This window comes from Triturus cristatus, chromosome 9, assembly GCF_964204655.1.
Source record: "Triturus cristatus chromosome 9, aTriCri1.1, whole genome shotgun sequence".
NCBI lineage: Eukaryota > Metazoa > Chordata > Amphibia > Caudata > Salamandridae > Triturus > Triturus cristatus.
Genome location: NC_140592.1, coordinates 542,584,137 through 542,599,236, shown reverse-complemented (window position 1 = coordinate 542,599,236; position 15,100 = coordinate 542,584,137).

The window sequence follows — 15,100 nt, the reverse complement described above, 5'->3', positions numbered from 1 at the left end:
GCCTAATATCTAAGGTCTTAAACTAGTACTCTGGCCTGCTGGTTAAGGTCTTAACTCTTACTCTGGCCTAATAGCTAAGGTCTTAGACTCGTACTATGGCCTAATGGTTACGGTCTTAACTCTTACTCTGGCCTATTAGCTAAGGTCTTAACTTTTAGTCTGCCTAATAGCTAAGGTCTTAGACTCGTTCTCTGGCCTAATGGTTAAGGTCTTAACTCTTACTCTGGCCTACTAGCTCAGGTCTTAGACTCGTACTATGGCCTACAGGTTAAGGTCTTAACTCTTAGACTGGCCTAATGGTTAAGGTCTTAACTCTTACTCTGGCCTAATAGCTAAGGTCTTAGACTAGTACTATGGCCTACAGATTCTGGCCTTCTGGTTTAAGTCTTAACTCTTACTCTGGCCTAATAGCTAAGGTCTTAGACTCGTACTATGGCCTAATGGTTAAGGTCTTAACTCTTACTCTGGCCTAATAGCTAAGGTCTTAACTTTTAGTCTGGCCTAATAGCTAAGGTCTTAGACTCGTACTCTGGCCTAATGGTTAAGGTCTTAACTCTTACTCTGGCCTAATAGCTAAGGTCTTAGACTCGTACTCTGGCCTACTGGTTAAGGTCTTGACTCTTACTCTGGTCTAATAGCTAAGGTCTTAACCCTTACTCTGGCCTAATAGCTAAGGTCTTAGACTCGTACTATGGCCCACTGGTTAAGGTCTTAACTCTTACTCTGGCCTAATAGCTAAGGTCTTAGACTCGTGCTCTGGCCTAATGATTAAGGTTTTAACTCTTACTCTGCCCTACTGGTTAAGGTCTTAACTCTTACTCTGGCCTAATAGCTAAGGTCTTAGACTCGTACTCTGACCTAATGGTTAAGGTCTTAACTCTTACTCTGGCCTAATAGCTAAGGTCTTAGAATCGTACTCTGGCCTAAAGGTTAAGGTCTCAACTCTTACTCTGTCCTAATAGCTAAGGTCTTAATTCTTACTCTGGCCTAATAGCTAAGGTCTTAGATTCGTACTCTGGCCTAATGGTTAAGATCTTAACTCTTACTCTGGCCTAATAGCTAAGGTCTTAACTCTTACTCTGGCCTAATAGCTAAGGTCTTTGACTCGTACTCTGGCCTAATGGTTAAGGTCTTAACTCTTACTCTGGCCTAATAGCTAAGGTCTTAGACTCATACTCTGGCCTAATAGCTAAGGTCTTAGACTCGTACTCTGGCCTAATGGTTAAGGTCTTAACTCTTACTCTGGCCTACAGGTAAAGGTCTTAACTCTGACTCTGGCCTACTGGTTAAGGTCTTAACTCTTACTCTGGCCTAATAGCTAAGGTCTTAACTCTTACTCTGGCCTAATAGCTAAGGTCTTTGACTCGTACTCTGCCTAATGGTTAAGGTCTTAACTCTTACTCTGGCCTACAGGTAAAGGTCTTAACTCTTGCTCTGGCCTTCTGGTTAAGGTCTTAACTCTTACTCTGGCCTAATAGCTAAGGTCTTAGACTCGTACTCCAGCCTACTGGTTAAGGTCTTAACTCTTACTCTGGCCTAATAGCTAAGGTCTTAACTCTTACTCTGGCCTAATAGCTAAGGTCTTAGACTCGTACTATGGCCTAATGGTTAAGGTCTTAACTCTTACTCTGGCCTAATAGCTAAGGTCTTAACTTTTACTTTGGCCTAATAGATAAGGTCTTAGACTCGTACTCTGGCCTAATGTTTAAGATCTTAACTCTTACTCTGTCCTACTGGTTAAGGTCTTAACACTTACTCTGAACTAATAGCTAAGGTCTTAGACTCGTACTCTGGCTTAATGGTTAAGGTCTTAACTCTTACTCTGGCCTAATAGCTAAGGTCTTAACTTTTAGTCTGGCCTAATAGCTAAGGTCTTAGACTCGTACTCTGGCCTAATGGTTAAGGTCTTAACTCTTACTCTGGCCTAATAGCTAAGGTCTTAGACTCGTACTCTGGCCTACTGGTTAAGGTCTTAACTCTTACTCTGGTCTAATAGCTAAGGTCTTAACCCTTACTCTGGCCTAATAGCTAAGGTCTTAGACTCGTACTATGGCCTAATGGTTAAGGTCTTAACTCTTACTCTGGCCTAATATAAGGTCTTAACTCTTAATCTGGCCTAATAGCTAAGGTCTTAGACTTGTACTCTGGCCTAATGGTTAAGGTCTTAACTCTTACTCTGGCCTAATAGCTAAGGTCTTAGACTCGTGCTCTGGCCTAATGATTAAGGTTTTAACTCTTACTCTGCCCTACTGGTTAAGGTCTTAACTCTTTCTTTGGCTTAATAGCTAAGGTCTTAGACTCGTACTCTGGCCTAATGGTTAAGGTCTTAACTCTTACTCTGGCCTAATAGCTAAGGTCTTAGAATCATACTCTGGCCTAAAGGTTAAGGTCTTAACTCTTACTCTGGCCTAATAGCTAAGGTCTTAATTCTTACTCTGGCCTAATAGCTAAGGTCTTAGATTCGTACTCTGGCCTAATGGTTAAGGTCTTAACTCTTACTCTGGCCTAATAGCTAAGGTCTTTGACTCGTACTCTGGCCTAATGGTTAAGGTCTTAACTCTTACTCTGGCCTAATAGCTAAGGTCTTAGACTCATACTCTGTCCTAATAGCTAAGGTCTTAGACTCGTACTCTGGCCTAATGGTTAAGGTCTTAACACTTACTGTGGCCTAATAGCTAATGTCTTAACTCTTACTCTGGCCTAATAGCTAAGGTCTTAATTCTTACTCTGGCCTAATAGCTAAGGTCTTAACTCTTACTCTGGCCTAATAGCTAAGGTCTTTGACTTGTACTCTGGCCTAATGGTTAAGGTCTTAACTCTTACTCTGGCCTAATAGCTAAGGTCTTAGACTCATACTCTGGCCTAATAGCTAAGGTCTTAGACTCATACTCTGGCCTAATAGCTAAGGTCTTAGACTCATACTCTGGCCTAATAGCTAAGGTCTTAGACTCGTACTCTGGCCTAATGGTTAAGGTCTTAACTCTTACTCTGGCCTACTGGTTAAGGTCTTAACTCTTACTCTGGCCTAATAGGTAAGGTCTTAGACTCGTACTCCGGCCTACTGGTTAAGGTCTTAACTCTAACTCTGGCCTAATAGCTAAGGTCTTAACTCTTAGTCTGGCCTAATAGCTATGGTCTTAGACTCGTACTCTGGCCTACTGGTTAAGGTCTTAACTCTTACTCTGGCCTAATGGTTAAGGTCTTAACTCTTACTCTGGGCTAATAGCTAAGGTCTTAGACTAGTACTATGGCCTACAGGTTAAGGTCTTAACTCTTACTCTGGACTACTGGTTAAAGTCTTAACTCTCACTCTGGACTAATAGCTAAGGTCTTAGACTCTGACTATGGCCTACTGGTTAAGGTCTTAACTTTTACTCTGGCCTAATAGCTAAGGTCTTAGACTCGTACTCTGGCCTAATGGTTAAGGTCTTAACTCTTACTCTGGCCTAATAGCTAAGGTCTTAGACTCGTGCTCTGGCCTAATGATTAAGGTTTTAACTCTTACTCTGCCCTACTGGTTAAGGTCTTACCTCTTAGTCTGGCCTAATAGCTAAGGTCTTAACTCTTACTCTGGCCTAATAGCTAAGGCCTTAGACTCGTACTCTGGCCTAATGGTTAAGGTCTTAACTCTTACTCTGGCCTAATAGCTACGGTCTTAGACTCGTACTCTGGCATAATAGCTAAGGTCTTAGACTCATACTCTGGCCTACTGGTTAAGGTCTTAACTCTTACTCTGGCCTAATAGCTAAGGTCTTAACTCTTACTCTGGCCTAATAGCTAAAGTCTTAGACTTGTACTATGGCCTAATGGTTAAGGTCTTAACTCTTACTCTGTCCTACTGGTTAAGGTCTTAACTCTTACTCTGGCCTAATAGCTAAGGTCTTAGACTCATACTCTGGCCTAATGGTTAAGGTCTTATCTCTTACTCTGGCCTACTGGTTAAGGTCTTAACTCTTACTCTGGCCTACTGGTTAAGGTCTTAACTCTTACTCTGGCCTAATAGCTAAGGTCTTAGACTCGTACTCTGGCTTAATGGTTAAGGTCTTAACTCTTACTCTGGCCTACTGGTTAAGGTCTTTACTCTTACTCTGGCCTGCTGGTTAATGTCTTAACTCTTACTCTGGCCTAATAGCTAAGGTCTTAGACTAGTACTATCGCCTACAGGTTAAGGTCTTAACTCTAACTCTGGACTACTGGTTAAAGTCTTAACTCTTACTCTGGCCTAATAGCTAAGGTCTTAGACTCGTACTATGGCCAAATGGTTAAGGTCTTAACTCTTACTCTGGCCTAATATCTAATGTCTTAACTTTTACTCTGGCCTAATGGTTAAAGTCTTAACTCTTACTCTGGCCTAATAGCTAAGGTCTTAGACTCGTACTATGGCCTACTGGTTAAGGTCCTAACTCTTAGTCTGGCCTAATGGTTAAGGTCTTAACTCTTACTCTGGGCTAATAGCTAAGGTCTTAGACTCTTACTCTGGCCTAATAGCTAAGGTCTTAACTCTTACTCTGGCCTAATAGCTAAGGTCTTAGACTCCTACTCTGGCTTAATGGTTAAGGTCTTAACTCTTACTCTGGCCTACTGGTTAAGGTCTTAACTCTTACTCTGGCCTGCTGGTTAAGGTCTTAACTCTTACTCTGGCCTAATAGCTAATGTCTTAGACTAGTACTATGGCCTACAGGTTGAGGTCTTAACTCTTACTCTGGACTACTGGTTAAAGTCTTAACTCTCACTCTGGCCTAATAGCTAAGGTCTTAGACTCGTACTATGGCCTAATGGTTAAGGTCTTAACTTTTACTCTGGCCTAATAGCTAAGGTCTTAGACTCGTACTCTGGCCTAATGGTTAAGGTCTTAACTCTTACTCTGGCCTAATAGCTAAGGTCTTAGACTCGTGCTCTGGCCCAATGATTAAGGTTTTAACTCTTACTCTGCCCTACTGGTTAAGGTCTTAACTCTTACTCTGGCCTACTGGTTAAGGTCTTAACTTTTACTCTGGTCTAATAGCTAACGTCTTAGACTCGTACTCTGGCCTAATGGTTAAGGTCTTAACTCTTACTCTGGCCTAATAGCTAAGGTCTTAGACTCGTACTCTGGCCTAACGGTTAAGGTCTTAGCTCTTACTCTGGCCTACTGGTTAAGGTCTTAACTTTTACTCTGGCCTAATAGCTAAGGTCTTAACTCTTACTCTGGCCTAATAGCTAAGGTCTTAACTCTTACTCTGACCTACTGTTTAAGGTCTTAACTCTTACTCTGGCCTACTGTTTAAGGTCTTAACTCTTACTCTGGCCTAATTGCAAAGGTCTTAACTCTTACTCTGGCCTAATAGCTAAGGTCTTAACTCTTAGTCTGGCCTAATAGCTAAGGTCTTAACTCTTAGTCTGGCCTAATAGCTAAGGTCTTAGACTCGTACTATGGCCTACAGGTTAAGGTCTTAACTGTTACTCTGGCCTAATAGCTAAGGTCTTAGACTCATACGCTGGCCTACTGGTTAAGGTCTTAACTCTTACTCTGGCCTAATGGTTAAGGTCTTAACTCTTACTCTGGCCTAATATCTAACGTCTTAGACTCGTACTCTGGCCTAATGGTTAAGGTCTTAACACTTACTGTGGCCTAATAGCTAAGGTCTTAGAATCGTACTCTGGCATAAAGGTTAAGGTCTTACCTCTTACTCTGACCTAATAGCTAAGGTCTTAATTCTTACTCTGGCCTAATAGCTAAGGTCTTAGAATCGTACTCTGGCATAAAGGTTAAGGTCTTACCTCTTACTCTGACCTAATAGCTAAGGTCTTAATTCTTACTCTGGCCTAATAGCTAAGGTCTTAGACTCGTACTCTGGCCTAATGGTTAAGGTCTTAACTCTTACTCTGGCCTAATAGCTAAGGTCTTAACTCTTACTCTGGCCTAATAGCTAAGGTCTTAGACTCGTACTCTGGCCTAATGGTTAAGGTCTTAACTCTTACTCTGGCCTACAGGTAAAGGTCTTAACTCTTACTCTGGCCTAATAGCTAAGGTCTTAGACTCATACTATGGCCTAATGGTTAAGGTCTTAACTCTTACTCTGGCCTAATAGCTAAGGTCTTAACTTTTACTTTGGCCTAATAGCTAAGGTCTTAGACTCTTACTCTGGCCTAATGGTTAAGGTCTTAACTCTTACTCTGGCCTAATAGCTAAGGTCTTAGACTCATACTATGGCCTAATGGTTAAGGTCTTAACTCTTACTCTGGCCTAATAGCTAAGGTCTTAACTTTTACTTTGGCCTAATAGCTAAGGTCTTAGACTCTTACTCTGGCCTAATGGTTAAGGTCTTAACTTTTAGTCTGGCCTAATAGCTAAGGTCTTAGACTCGTACTCTGGCCTAATGATTAAGGTCTTAACTCTTACTCTGGCCTAATAGCTAAGGTCCTAGACTCGTACTCTGGCCTACTGATTAAGGTCTTAACTCTTACTCTGGTCTAATAGCTAAGGTCTTAACCCTTACTCTGGCCTAATAGCTAAGGTCTTAGACTCGTACTATGGCCTAATGGTTAAGGTCTTAACTCTTACTCTGGCCTAATAGCTAAGGTCTTAACTCTTACTCTGGCCTAATAGCTAAGGTCTTAGACTTGTACTCTGGCCTAATGGTTAAGGTCTTAACTCTTACTCTGACCTAATAGCTAAGGTCTTAGACTCGTGCTCTGGCCTAATGATTAAGGTTTTAACTCTTACTCTGCCCTACTGGTTAAGGTCTTAACTCTTTCTCTGGCCTAATAGCTAAGGTCTTAGACTCGTACTCTGGCCTAATGGTTAAGGTCTTAACTCTTACTCTGGCCTAATAGCTAAGGTCTTAGAATCATACTCTGGCCTAAAGGTTAAGGTCTTAACTCTTACTCTGGCCTAATAGCTACGGTCTTAATTCTTACTCTGGCCTAATAGCTAAGGTCTTAGACTCGTACTCTGGCCTAATGGTTAAGGTCTTAACTCTTACTCTGGCCTAATAGCTAAGGTCTTAACTCTTACTCTGGCCTAATAGCTAAGGTCTTTGACTCGTACTCTGGCCTAATGGTTAAGGTCTTAACTCTTACTCTGGCCTAATAGCTAAGGTCTTAGACTCATACTCTGGCCTAATAGCTAAGGTCTTAGACTCGTACTCTGGCCTAATGGTTAAGGTCTTAATTCTTACTCTGGCCTACTGGTTAAGGTCTTAACTCTTACTCTGGCCTAATAGGTAAGGTCTTAGACTCGTACTCCGGCCTACTGGTTAAGGTCTTAACTCTAACTCTGGCCTAATAGCTAAGGTCTTAACTCTTAGTCTGGCCTAATAGCTATGGTCTTAGACTCGTACTCTGGCCTAATGGTTAAGGTCTTAACTCTTACTCTGGCCTACTGGTTAAGGTCTTAACTCTTACTCTGGCCTACTGGTTAAGGTCTTAACACTTACTCTGAACTAATAGCTAAGGTCTTAGACTCGTACTCTGGCTTAATGGTTAAGGTCTTAACTCTTACTCTGGCCTAATAGCTAAGGTCTTAGACTCGTACTCTGGCCTAATGGTTAAGGTCTTAACACTTACTGTGGCCTAATAGCTAAGGTCTTAACTCTTACTCTGGCCTGATAGCTAAGGCCTTAGACGCGTACTCTGGCCTAATGGTTAAGGTCTTAACTCTTACTCTGGCCTAATAGCTACGGTCTTAGACTCGTACTCTGGCATAATAGTTAAGGTCTTAGACTCGTACTCTGGCCTACTGGTTAAGGTCTTAACTCTTACTCTGGCCTAATAGCTAAAGTCTTAGACTTGTACTATGGCCTAATGGTTAAGGTCTAAACTCTTACTCTGTCCTACTGGTTAAGGTCTTAACTCTTACTCTGGCCTAATAGCTAAGGTCTTAGACTCATACTCTGGCCTAATGGTTAAGGTCTTATCTCTTACTCTGGCCTACTGGTTAAGGTCTTAACTCTTACTCTGGCCTACTGGTTAAGGTCTTAACTCTTACTCTGGCCTAATAGCTAAGGTCTTAGACTCGTACTCTGGCTTAATGGTTAAGGTCTTAACTCTTACTCTGGCCTACTGGTTAAGGTCTTTACTCTTACTCTGGCCTGCTGGGTATTTCTTAACTCTTACTCTGGCCTAATAGCTAAGGTCTTAGACTAGTACTATCGCCTACAGGTTAAGGTCTTAACTCTTACTCTGGACTACTGGTTAAAGTCTTAACTCTTACTCTGGCCTAATAGCTAAGGTCTTAGACTCGTACTATGGCCAAATGGTTAAGGTCTTAACTCTTACTCTGGCCTAATAGCTAAGGTCTTAACTTTTACTCTGGCCTAATAGCTAAGGTCTTAGACTCGTACTCTGGCCTAATGGTTAAGGTCTTAACTTTTACACTGGCCTACTGGTTAAGATCTTAACTCTTACTCTGGCCTACTGGTTAAGGTCTTAACTCTTACTCTGGCCTAATAGATAAAGGTCTTAGACTCCTACTCTGGCTTAATGGTTAAGGTCTTAACTCTTACTCTGGCCTACTGGTTAAGGTCTTTACTCTTACTCTGGCCTGCTGGTTAAGGTCTTAACTCTTACTCTGGCCTAATAGCTAAGGTCTTAGACTAGTACTATGGCCTACAGGTTAAGGTCTTAACTCTTACTCTGGACTACTGTTTAAAGTCTTAACTCTCACACTGGCCTAATAGCTAAGGTCTTAGACTCTGACTATGGCCTACTGGTTAAGGTCTTAACTTTTACTCTGGCCTAATAGCTAAGGTCTTAGACTCGTACTCTGGCCTAATGGTTAAGGTCTTAACTCTTACTCTGGCCTAATAGCTAAGGTCTTAGACTCGTGCTCTGGCCTAATGATTAAGGTTTTAACTCTTACTCTGCCCTACTGGTTAAGGTCTTACCTCTTACTCTGGCCTACTGGTTAAGGTCTTAACTCTTACTATGGCCTACAGGTTAAGGTCTTAACTCTTACTCTGGCCTACTGGTTAAGGTCTTAACTTTTACTCTGGTCTAATAGCTAACGTCTTAGACTCGTACTCTGGCCTAATGGTTAAGGTCTTAACTCTTACTCTGGCCTAATAGCTAAGGTCTTAGACTCGTACTCTGGCCTAACGGTTAAGGTCTTAGCTCTTACTCTGGCCTACTGGTTAAGGTCTTAACTCTTACTCTGGCCTACTGGTTAAGGTCTTAACGCTTACTCTGGCCTACTGGTTAAGGTCTTAACTCTTACTCTGACCTACTGTTTAAGGTCTTTACTCTTACTCTGGCCTACTGTTTAAGGTCTTAACTCTTAATCTGGCCTACTGTTTAAGGTCTTAACTCTTACTCTGGCCTAATAGCTAAGGTCTTAGACTCGTACTCTGGCTTAATGGTTAAGGTCTTAACTCTTACTCTGGCCTACTGGTTAAGGTCTTTACTCTTACTCTGGCCTGCTGGTTATTTCTTAACTCTTACTCTGGCCTAATAGCTAAGGTCTTAGAAAAGTACTATCGCCTACAGGTTAAGGTCTTAACTCTTACTCTGGACTACTGGTTAAAGTCTTAACTCTTACTCTGGCCTAATAGCTAAGGTCTTAGACTCGTACTATGGCCAAATGGTTAAGGTCTTAACTCTTACTCTGGCCTAATAGCTAAGGTCTTAACTTTTACTCTGGCCTAATAGCTAAGGTCTTAGACTCGTACTCTAGCCTAATGGTTAAAGTCTTAACTCTTACTCTGGCCTAATAGCTAAGGTCTTAGACTCATACTATGGCCTACTGGTTAAGGTCTTAACTCTTAGTCTGGCCTAATGGTTAAGGTCTTAACTCTTACTCTGGGCTAATAGCTAAGGTCTTAGACTAGTACTATGGCCTACAGGTTAAGGTCTTAACTCTTACTCTGGACTACTGGTTAAAGTCTTAACTCTCACTCTGGCCTAATAGCTAAGGTCTTAGACTCTGACTATGGCCTACTGGTTAAGGTCTTAACTTTTACTCTGGCCTAATAGCTAAGGTCTTAGACTCGTACTCTGGCCTAATGGTTAAGGTCTTAACTCTTACTCTGGCCTAATAGCTAAGGTCTTAGACTCGTGCTCTGGCCTAATGATTAAGGTTTTAACTCTTACTCTGCCCTACTGGTTAAGGTCTTACCTCTTAGTCTGGCCTAATAGCTAAGGTCTTAACTCTTACTCTGGCCTAATAGCTAAGGCCTTAGACTCGTACTCTGGCCTAATGGTTAAGGTCTTAACTCTTACTCTGGCCTAATAGCTACGGTCTTAGACTCGTACTCTGGCATAATAGCTAAGGTCTTAGACTCGTACTCTGGCCTAATAGCTAAGGTCTTAACTCTTACTCTGGCCTAATAGCTAAAGTCTTAGACTTGTACTATGGCCTAATGGTTAAGGTCTTAACTCTTACTCTGTCCTACTGGTTAAGGTCTTAACTCTTACTCTGGCCTAATAGCTAAGGTCTTAGACTCATACTCTGGCCTAATGGTTAAGGTCTTATCTCTTACTCTGGCCTACTGGTTAAGGTCTTAACTCTTTCTCTGGCCTACTGGTTAAGGTCTTAACTCTTACTCTGGCCTAATAGCTAAGGTCTTAGACTCGTACTCTGGCTTAATGGTTAACGTCTTAACTCTTACTCTGGCCTACTGGTTAAGGTCTTTACTCTTACTCTGGCCTGCTGGTTAATGTCTTAACTCTTACTCTGGCCTAATAGCTAAGGTCTTAGACTAGTACTATCGCCTACAGGTTAAGGTCTTAACTCTTACTCTGGCCTAATAGCTAAGGTCTTAGACTCGTACTATGGCCAAATGGTTAAGGTCTTAACTCTTACTCTGGCCTAATAGCTAATGTCTTAACTTTTACTCTGGCCTAATGGTTAAAGTCTTAACTCTTACTCTGGCCTAATAGCTAAGGTCTTAGACTCGTACTATGGCCTACTGGTTAAGGTCCTAACTCTTAGTCTGGCCTAATGGTTAAGGTCTTAACTCTTACTCTGGGCTAATAGCTAAGGTCTTAGACTCTTACTCTGGCCTAATAGCTAAGGTCTTAACTCTTACTCTGGCCTAATAGCTAAGGTCTTAGACTCGTACTCTGGCCTAATGGTTAAGGTCTTAACTTTTACACTGGCCTACTGGTTAAGGTCTTAACTCTTAATCTGGCCTACTGGTTAAGGTCTTAACTCTTACTCTGGCCTAATAGCTAAGGTCTTAGACTCCTACTCTGGCTTAATGGTTAAGGTCTTAACTCTTACTCTGGCCTACTGGTTAAGGTCTTTACTCTTACTCTGGCCTGCTGGTTAAGGTCTTAACTCTTACTCTGGCCTAATAGCTAAGGTCTTAGAGTAGTACTATGGCCTACAGGTTAAGGTCTTAACTCTTACTCTGGACTACTGGTTAAAGTCTTAACTCTCACTCTGGCCTAATAGCTAAGGTCTTAGACTCGTACTATGGCCTAATGGTTAAGGTCTTAACTTTTACTCTGGCCCAATGATTAAGGTTTTAACTCTTACTCTGCCCTACTGGTTAAGGTCTTAACTCTTACTCTGGCCTACTGGTTAAGGTCTTAACTCTTACTATGGCCTACAGGTTAAGGTCTTAACTCTTACTCTGGCCTACTGGTTAAGGTCTTAACTTTTACTCTGGTCTAATAGCTAACGTCTTAGACTCGTACTCTGGCCTAATGGTTAAGGTCTTAACTCTTACTCTGGCCTAATAGCTAAGGTCTTAGACTCGTACTCTGGCCTAACGGTTAAGGTCTTAGCTCTTACTCTGGCCTACTGGTTAAGGTCTTAACTCTTACTCTGGCCTACTGGTTAAGGTCTTAACGCTTACTCTGGCCTACTGGTTAAGGTCTTAACTCTTACTCTGACCTACTGTTTAAGGTCTTAACTCTTACTCTGGCCTACTGTTTAAGGTCTTAACTCTTACTCTGGCCTAATTGCAAAGGTCTTAACTCTTACTCTGGCCTAATAGCTAAGGTCTTAACTCTTAGTCTGGCCTAATAGCTAAGGTCTTAACTCTTAGTCTGGCCTAATAGCTAAGGTCTTAGACTCGTACTATGGCCTACAGGTTAAGGTCTTAACTGTTACTCTGGCCTAATAGCTAAGGTCTTATACTTGTACTATGGCCTACAGGTTAAGGTCTTAACTCTTACTCTGGCCTACTGGTTAAGGTCTTAACTCTTACTCTGGCCTAATAGCTAAGGTCTTAGACTCATACGCTGGCCTACTGGTTAAGGTCTTAACTCTTACTCTGGCCTAATGGTTAAGGTCTTAACTCTTACTCTGGCCTAATATCTAACGTCTTAGACTCGTACTCTGGCCTAATGGTTAAGGTCTTAACACTTACTGTGGCCTAATAGCTAATGTCTTAACTCTTACTCTGGCCTAATAGCTAAGGTCTTAGACTAGTACTATCGCCTACAGGTTAAGGTCTTAACTCTTACTCTGGCCTAATAGCTAAGGTCTTAGACTCGTACTATGGCCAAATGGTTAAGGTCTTAACTCTTACTCTGGCCTAATAGCTAATGTCTTAACTTTTACTCTGGCCTAATGGTTAAAGTCTTAACTCTTACTCTGGCCTAATAGCTAAGGTCTTAGACTCGTACTATGGCCTACTGGTTAAGGTCCTAACTCTTAGTCTGGCCTAATGGTTAAGGTCTTAACTCTTACTCTGGGCTAATAGCTAAGGTCTTAGACTCTTACTCTGGCCTAATAGCTAAGGTCTTAACTCTTACTCTGGCCTAATAGCTAAGGTCTTAGACTCGTACTCTGGCCTAATGGTTAAGGTCTTAACTTTTACACTGGCCTACTGGTTAAGGTCTTAACTCTTACTCTGGCCTACTGGTTAAGGTCTTAACTCTTACTCTGGCCTAATAGCTAAGGTCTTAGACTCCTACTCTGGCTTAATGGTTAAGGTCTTAACTCTTACTCTGGCCTACTGGTTAAGGTCTTTACTCTTACTCTGGCCTGCTGGTTAAGGTCTTAACTCTTACTCTGGCCTAATAGCTAAGGTCTTAGAGTAGTACTATGGCCTACAGGTTAAGGTCTTAACTCTTACTCTGGACTACTGGTTAAAGTCTTAACTCTCACTCTGGCCTAATAGCTAAGGTCTTAGACTCGTACTATGGCCTAATGGTTAAGGTCTTAACTTTTACTCTGGCCCAATGATTAAGGTTTTAACTCTTACTCTGCCCTACTGGTTAAGGTCTTAACTCTTACTCTGGCCTACTGGTTAAGGTCTTAACTCTTACTATGGCCTACAGGTTAAGGTCTTAACTCTTACTCTGGCCTACTGGTTAAGGTCTTAACTTTTACTCTGGTCTAATAGCTAACGTCTTAGACTCGTACTCTGGCCTAATGGTTAAGGTCTTAACTCTTACTCTGGCCTAATAGCTAAGGTCTTAGACTCGTACTCTGGCCTAACGGTTAAGGTCTTAGCTCTTACTCTGGCCTACTGGTTAAGGTCTTAACTCTTACTCTGGCCTACTGGTTAAGGTCTTAACGCTTACTCTGGCCTACTGGTTAAGGTCTTAACTCTTACTCTGACCTACTGTTTAAGGTCTTAACTCTTACTCTGGCCTACTGTTTAAGGTCTTAACTCTTACTCTGGCCTAATTGCAAAGGTCTTAACTCTTACTCTGGCCTAATAGCTAAGGTCTTAACTCTTAGTCTGGCCTAATAGCTAAGGTCTTAACTCTTAGTCTGGCCTAATAGCTAAGGTCTTAGACTCGTACTATGGCCTACAGGTTAAGGTCTTAACTGTTACTCTGGCCTAATAGCTAAGGTCTTATACTTGTACTATGGCCTACAGGTTAAGGTCTTAACTCTTACTCTGGCCTACTGGTTAAGGTCTTAACTCTTACTCTGGCCTAATAGCTAAGGTCTTAGACTCATACGCTGGCCTACTGGTTAAGGTCTTAACTCTTACTCTGGCCTAATGGTTAAGGTCTTAACTCTTACTCTGGCCTAATATCTAACGTCTTAGACTCGTACTCTGGCCTAATGGTTAAGGTCTTAACACTTACTGTGGCCTAATAGCTAATGTCTTAACTCTTACTCTGGCCTAATAGCTAAGGTCTTAGACTCTTACTATGGCCTACTGGTTAAGGTCTTAACTCTTACTCTGGCCTACTGGTTAAGGTCTTAACTCTTACTATGGCCTAATAGCTGAGGTCTTAGTTTCGTACTCTGGCCTACTGGTTAAGGTCTTAACTCTTTCTCTGGCCTACTGGTTAAGGTCTTATCTCTTACTCTGGCCTAATAGCTAAGGTCTTAGACTCGTACTCTGGCCTAATGGTTAAGGTCTTAACTCTTACTCTGGCCTAATAGCTAAGGTCTTAGAATCGTACTCTGGCATAAAGGTTAAGGTCTTACCTCTTACTCTGACCTAATAGCTAAGGTCTTAATTCTTACTCTGGCCTAATAGCTAAGGTCTTAGACTCGTACTCTGGCCTAATGGTTAAGGTCTTAACTCTTACTCTGGCCTAATAGCTAAGGTCTTAACTCTTACTCTGGCCTAATAGCTAAGGTCTTAGACTCGTACTCTGGCCTAATGGTTAAGGTCTTAACTCTTACTCTGGCCTACAGGTAAAGGTCTTAACTCTTACTCTGGCCTAATAGCTAAGGTCTTAGACTCATACTATGGCCTAATGGTTAAGGTCTTAACTCTTACTCTGGCCTAATAGCTAAGGTCTTAACTTTTACTTTGGCCTAATAGCTAAGGTCTTAGACTCTTACTCTGGCCTAATGGTTAAGGTCTTAACTCTTACTCTGGCCTAATAGCTATGGTCTTAGACTCGTACTCTGGCCTAATGGTTAAGATCTTAACTCTTACTCTGGCCTACTGGTTAAGGTCTTAACACTATCTCTGAACTAATAGCTAAGGTCTTAGACTCGTACTCTGGCTTAATGGTTAAGGTCTTAACTCTTACTCTGGCCTAATAGCTAAGGTCTTAACTTTTAGTCTGGCCTAATAGCTAAGGTCTTAGACTCGTACTCTGGCCTAATGGTTAAGGTCTTAACTCTTACTCTGGCCTAATAGCTAAGGTCTTAGACTCGTACTCTGGCCTACTGATTAAGGTCTTAACTCTTACTCTGGTCTAATAGCTAAGGTCTTAACCCTTACTCTGGCCTAATAGCTAAGGTCTTAGA